This window comes from Zootoca vivipara, chromosome 15, assembly GCF_965207765.1.
Source record: "Zootoca vivipara chromosome 15, rZooViv2.hap1.1, whole genome shotgun sequence".
Lineage (NCBI taxonomy): Eukaryota > Metazoa > Chordata > Lepidosauria > Squamata > Lacertidae > Zootoca > Zootoca vivipara.
This window is the reverse complement of record NC_142598.1, coordinates 15907520-15913489: the sequence shown is the minus strand read 5'-3', so window position 1 is coordinate 15913489 and position 5970 is coordinate 15907520.

The window sequence follows — 5970 nt, the reverse complement described above, 5'->3', positions numbered from 1 at the left end:
AAACAGCGCCCGCCGATCTTCGGACCTGTGCTGTGTGACAGGCGGGGGTGGGGGTGGGAAGCGGAGATCGTGCTCCGCTCTCCCCCCACCCCCGCCTGTCACCAAAGATCGGCGGGCGCTGTTTGCTGGGCTTGACAAGCCCGGCAAACAGCGCCCGCCGACCTGTGCTGTGTGACAGGCGGGGGTGGGGGAGAAGCGGAGATCGTTCTCCGCTCTCCCCCCATCCCCGCCTGTCACCGAAGATCGGCGGGCGCTGTTTGCTGGGCTTGACAAGCCCGGCAAACAGCGCCCGCCGACCTGTGCTGTGTGACAGGCGGGGGTGGGGGAGAAGCGGAGATCGTTCTCCGCTCCCCCCCATCCCCGCCTGTCACCGAAGATCGGCGGGCGCTGTTTGCTGGGCTTGACAAGCCCGGCAAACAGCGCCCGCCGACCTGTGCTGTGTGACAGGCGGGGGTGGGGGAGAAGCGGAGATCGTTCTCCGCTCTCCCCCCATCCCCGCCTGTCACCGAAGGTCGGCGGGCGCTCCTAGCTGGGCTTGACAAGCCCGGCAAACAGCGCCCGCCGATCTTCGGACCTGTCCTGTGTGACAGGCGGGGGTGGGGGGGAAGCGGAGATCGTTCTCAGCTCTCCGCCCACCCCCGCCTGTCACCGAAGATCGGCGGGCGCTGTTTGCTGGGCTTGACAAGCCCGGCAAACAGCGCCCGCGTGCACTTTATTAAAAAATAAGACATCCCTCAAAAATAAGCCATGTCGTGTTTTTTTGAAGAAAAAATTAATATAAGACATGACTTATAATATGAGAAACACGGTACTTTGCTGCAGGTCCACACAGCTGTGAAGCAGAACGCTTGTTCTTGGTGAAAAGTACTTCTGGAGATTCAGGGAAATAGACTCTTCCAAGGAAGCAATGGTAACTGATCCAGAAAATGTAATGGAAAGTGAGAGCCCATGTGGCTCTGCCATGAAACTTGAGTTCAAAGACCACTCCACTACATAGAAGGCATACGAAAACAGGATCTATGCCAAAATCATCAGTTATGTGGCTATGGGATGGCTCCAGTACTGGATATTACAGTATCCAATTTGTTGTTATTATGTACATTCCATTCGAATTATTGTTTTATCCCTCTTTTATCCTACCCTGGGTTCTTCAACTGGACTCTAGTACTCAAGGGCTTTCTCCCCAGTCCTTCCTTACTTGTGTCTGACCTAAAAGATCTGAAAAGACTGGAGCTTGTCTGAGCCGGTCGGTAACTGTAGCAACTGTAGCTCCTTTGAGTTCCTTGGCAGTTAGAATGCAGCTTGTTTTGAATGTTCACAACAGCACAGATCATAACTGCTGGCCGTTTGGAGCATTCGACAACCGGAATGTTGGGGGGGGAACTCAAGTTTTCTCCTTTACCAAGGCAGACTGTATATTCAGAGAAACTGGGATTTTATGTATTTCAGTCATTTGCGTACCACTTATAAGAGGCAGTATGCTGCGAGGGGTCCAGGCAACCTGAACTAGTTGGGAGGAAAGGAGGGGCTGCAAATGAGATTTTCAGGACACCCTGCCCCACAACCCTCCTCTTTGCCTTTCAACCGCTTGCCTGGGAGGCAGGAATTCAAATGGTGCAGCCTTCTCAGAAGCCAAGATGCAGTTGATGGGCAAAGCTTCAGTACTAGGAGTTGGGTTCATCACCATCATAATTATTATTATTATTATTATTATTATTATTATTATTATTTGTTGTTGTTTAGTCGTTTAGTCGTGTCCGACTCTTCGTGACCCCATGGACCATAGCACGCCAGGCACTCCTGTCTTGCACTGCCTCCCGCAGTTTGGTCAAACTCATGTTCGTAGCTTCGAGAACACTGTCCAACCACCTCGCCCTCTGTCGTCCCCTTCTCCTAGTGCCCTCAATCTTTCCCAACATCAGGGTCTTTTCCAAGGATTCTTCTCTTCTCATGAGGTGGCCAAAGTATTGGAGCCTCAGCTTCACGATCTGTCCTTCCAGTGAGCACTCAGGGCTGATTTCCTTCAGAATGGATAGGTCCATGGGACTCTCAAGAGTCTCCCTCCAGCACCATAATTCAAAAGCATCAATTCTTCGGCGATCAGCCTTCTTTATGGTCCAGCTCTCACTTCCATACATCACTACTGGGAAAACTGGGAATAATAATTATTATTACAAGTGATTTATCAATCACCTTCTCAACCACTGTCTCAAGGCCACTTGCACATGAGTTGCTGACTGTGCATCTGCTAAAAACACAGCAGCGCTGGTGGGAACAAAGGCAGTGTGACCAGCGACTGTGTAAAGATAATTAATATCCCTCAGTTCTGAAGAAGTAGTCTTATCTGGCGGCTAAGAAATCAACCAATGACCTTGAAAAAACACTGACTCAAAGATCACCACCACCACGAATTCACTAAGCAGGAAATTATCTTCACAAATCTCCACACCTCTGCTGCCAGACTGCAATATGGAGATAATAACTTGCCTATCCTCCTCGCAGAGTTGTTAAGAATCAAAAGGTTTTGGGCCCTTCCCTACCAGGAACGACTGGAGAATATGAAGACTTTTTATTGTTTTCTTTTATTGGCTCTTGGAGGAGGGGAAGGAGTGACGTGATAGAAACTTATAAAATTATGAATGATGTGAGGAAATAAACGTTTTCCTCTTATCTTCCAGCACTCGAGCTCAGGCAATATATACACACCATGCATTTAAAGCACTTCACTTGGTCTGATCCATCAGTACTACTCAATAAAATTGCTGTAATTCAGAGTGGTGTTCAAACCCAATGGAGGAAATAAAATGGCACTGAATAGAAAGACTGGGAGAGTGTGTACTGGGTGGGGGTGGGGAATCAATATTTCAATTTGTGCTAAACACTTATTCATTTAAGCCCTGATACATGAATATCTATCTCATTTTTGTAAAAATAGATGAAAAGGTACGCTAGTGCATGTATTTTTTTATTTAAAAATGCAGATAAATTAGCTAATAGTGCTAATACTGAATTTGTGTTACAATGTGGCTACATGTAAATATAAATCTTTGAAAATAGATGGAAGAGTAGGACTAACGCAATCCATACCTGTTCTGCTGTTCTGTTCTCTCCCCCCCCCCACACCCCGCTTTTCTAGTCTGAAAAGGGGCTCAAAGAAAATAAAAGGCAGGCAGTGATTGGATTATATTATAATATAATAAAAAGTGAGTTGATAAAGCCTGCCTACTCTGGAGTAACCACCAAGGATGGAATTATAAATGTTCCACCAACAAGGTTCTTGAGGTGCATCCTGCTGTGGCGTGGAAGCACTGTAAAAAGGTAAAGGGACCCCTTACCATTTGGTCCAGTCGTGACCGACTCTAGAGTTGTGCTGCTCATCTCGCATTATTGGCCGAGGGAGCCGGCGGACAGCTTCCAGGTCATGTGGCCAGCATGACTAAGCCGCTTCTGGCGAACCAGAGCAGCGCATGGAAACGCCGTTTACCTTCCCGCTGTAGCGATACCTATTTATCTACTTTGCATTTTGACGTGCTTTCGAACTGCTAGGTTGGGAGGAGCTGGGAGCAAACAACGGGAGCTCACCACGTTGCAGCAGGGATTCGAACCGCCGACCTTCTGATCAGCAAGCTCTAGGCTCTGTGGTTTAACCCACAGCGCCACCTGCATCCCTATAGAAGCACCTGCAGTTAGGGGATATAAATTTAATCCTGGCGTTTGTCAGAGAAAAGCAAATCCTTTTGTTACCTTTGACTTAAATTTCTTTCTCCCTCCAGCTCTTGTACTCTGTGCTTGGGGGTTGCAAACAGATTTTAACAAACTCTGAACCTTGTTAGCTGCGATTCAGTGAAGTTGGAGCATTGGACTGGAGCATGCTGAGAGAGAGATGGTCTCCAAAGTCATTTGGGCAATTGAGATGGTGCCCTTTAAGTTGTGTTCTGCTGCCCCCTGCTGTCATATATGTGGAGCGGGGGGGGGGGGTTGATGTTTCACAGGGTTAGGCAATCTGTGGCTATCCAGATGTTGCTTGTCTACAAATCCCACCACTCCTAAGCCAAGCTAACAACAACAAACAGCAACAACAACTCTGGGAGGCTCCCAACAGAACATTAAAAACATGATAAAAGATCAAACATTAAAACTTCCCTAAACAGGGCTGCTTTCAGATGTCTTCTAAAAGTCGGATAGTTGTTTATTTCCTTGACATTTGATGGGAGGGTGTTCCACAGGGCGGGTGCCACTACCGAGAAGGCCCTCTGCCTGGTTCCCTGTAGCTTCACTTCTCACAGTGAGGGAACCACCAGAAGGCCCTCGGCACTGGACCTCAGTGCCCGGGCAGAACGATGGAGGTGGAGACGCTCCTTCAGGTATACTGAGCCCAAGCTTGGGCTTCTTGACTGAAGCTATTCTACTTGTGGATTAAAGGAAAACAGCAATTATATGGGTGTTATTAGATCAACCACATCTGGAAGCACCCAGACATTGTCCCGCTGTCCTGGTTTGCTTGCTTGCTTGTTTGTTTTTTAATTCAGATTTTCCGTTACTTCAAATAAGAAGAAAACAGTATTACAGGGATGGTCACGCGGCCTGTTTATTGAGCATCCATCCTGATTTGTTTTCAGGGAGATCTCCAACTTTAATTGCACAAATCTCACCTGAAAATAGTGAGAGTCTGTAAGCACCTCCAAATCAAAGGGAAGCAACGATTGATTATGAGACCATGTGGACATCCCCTAACAATGCGTTTCAGCATCACTCTTTTCATAGCTGCCAAGTTATCCCTTTTTTAAAGGGATTTTCCCTTATGCTGAATAGGCTTCCTCGCGAGAAAAGGGAAAACTTGGCAGCTATGTGTTTTGCCCTGCTATCAGCTCTATCAGCCATGAAATTTCCAGCAATTTCAAAAAAGAGCAATTAAGTTATAGTTTCTCCAGCGTCGCAGAAGAAGCAGAACTACGTTAAACCACATGGGAGACCTTTGCTGACTGAAAGCTGCCATTCTAAACACACTTTCTCAGGAGAAACCACCTCTGCAAGGAACATAATTTACTTCTGAGTCAACATGCTGAAAACCTATCATATTACCAGTTCCGGCTTAGTAATATGCACCCATTTTTTGGCTTAGTTGTGTGGCTATCGCATTGTGAAAAAGAACCACAACTGCAGTTCCACATCCAGGTTATCATAAAAAAAGACTGTGCTTCGGCTGCACAAAAGGTCTTGGGAATGGAAGCCCCTGTCAGATGCAGAAAAAAGAAAACGGGGGTGTCCTACCATACCCTCCAACATTTTTCCGATGAGAAAAGGGACGTCCTAAGGAAAAGTGAGACATTCCAGGATCAAACCAGAAAGGCTTCTGTAAATCCATGAATGCCCCTGGAAATTAGGGACACTTGGAGGGTCTTCATAGTACCATGAGACTCTGTTGTCTCTCACATTGCTTGATTTTTTTGGTCTCATGCAGGGCTTTTTTTCCAGCTGGAACTCAGTTCCAGCACCTCTCATATGGCCCCCATTGCCATTATAAGAGAATGGGGAGGCATTCACAGTGGATTCTACCACCTCTTTCCCTAGAAAAATAGCATTGTTCTAACGGTGCGGGGAAAAACAACACCATAAATTTTTTCTTCTCTTGGTAATCAGGATATATGTTTCTAGCCATACCTACATATGTGACCATATATAGTCACTAAATAAGTGTGACAAAAAAACATACATGATAAGAAACTTGTTTTCGTCTTTTGGGTGCTTCTAATTCTCCATGTGTGTTTATTGTGTGTTTATTTGCTGCCCTTTCTGGAAAGTGATTGGGGGTCGATGAATGACGACGAGCAAAAAAGGCAATCTTCCCTTGCAATTGCGTAATGTTTGGACTTTTTTTTTCCAATCTGGAATTTCCCGTCGCCTGTTCTCTTTGCAGAAGTCACCTGACTTCCCCGAAAAATGGCCAGTTTGAAAGGATCCAGCCTTCCC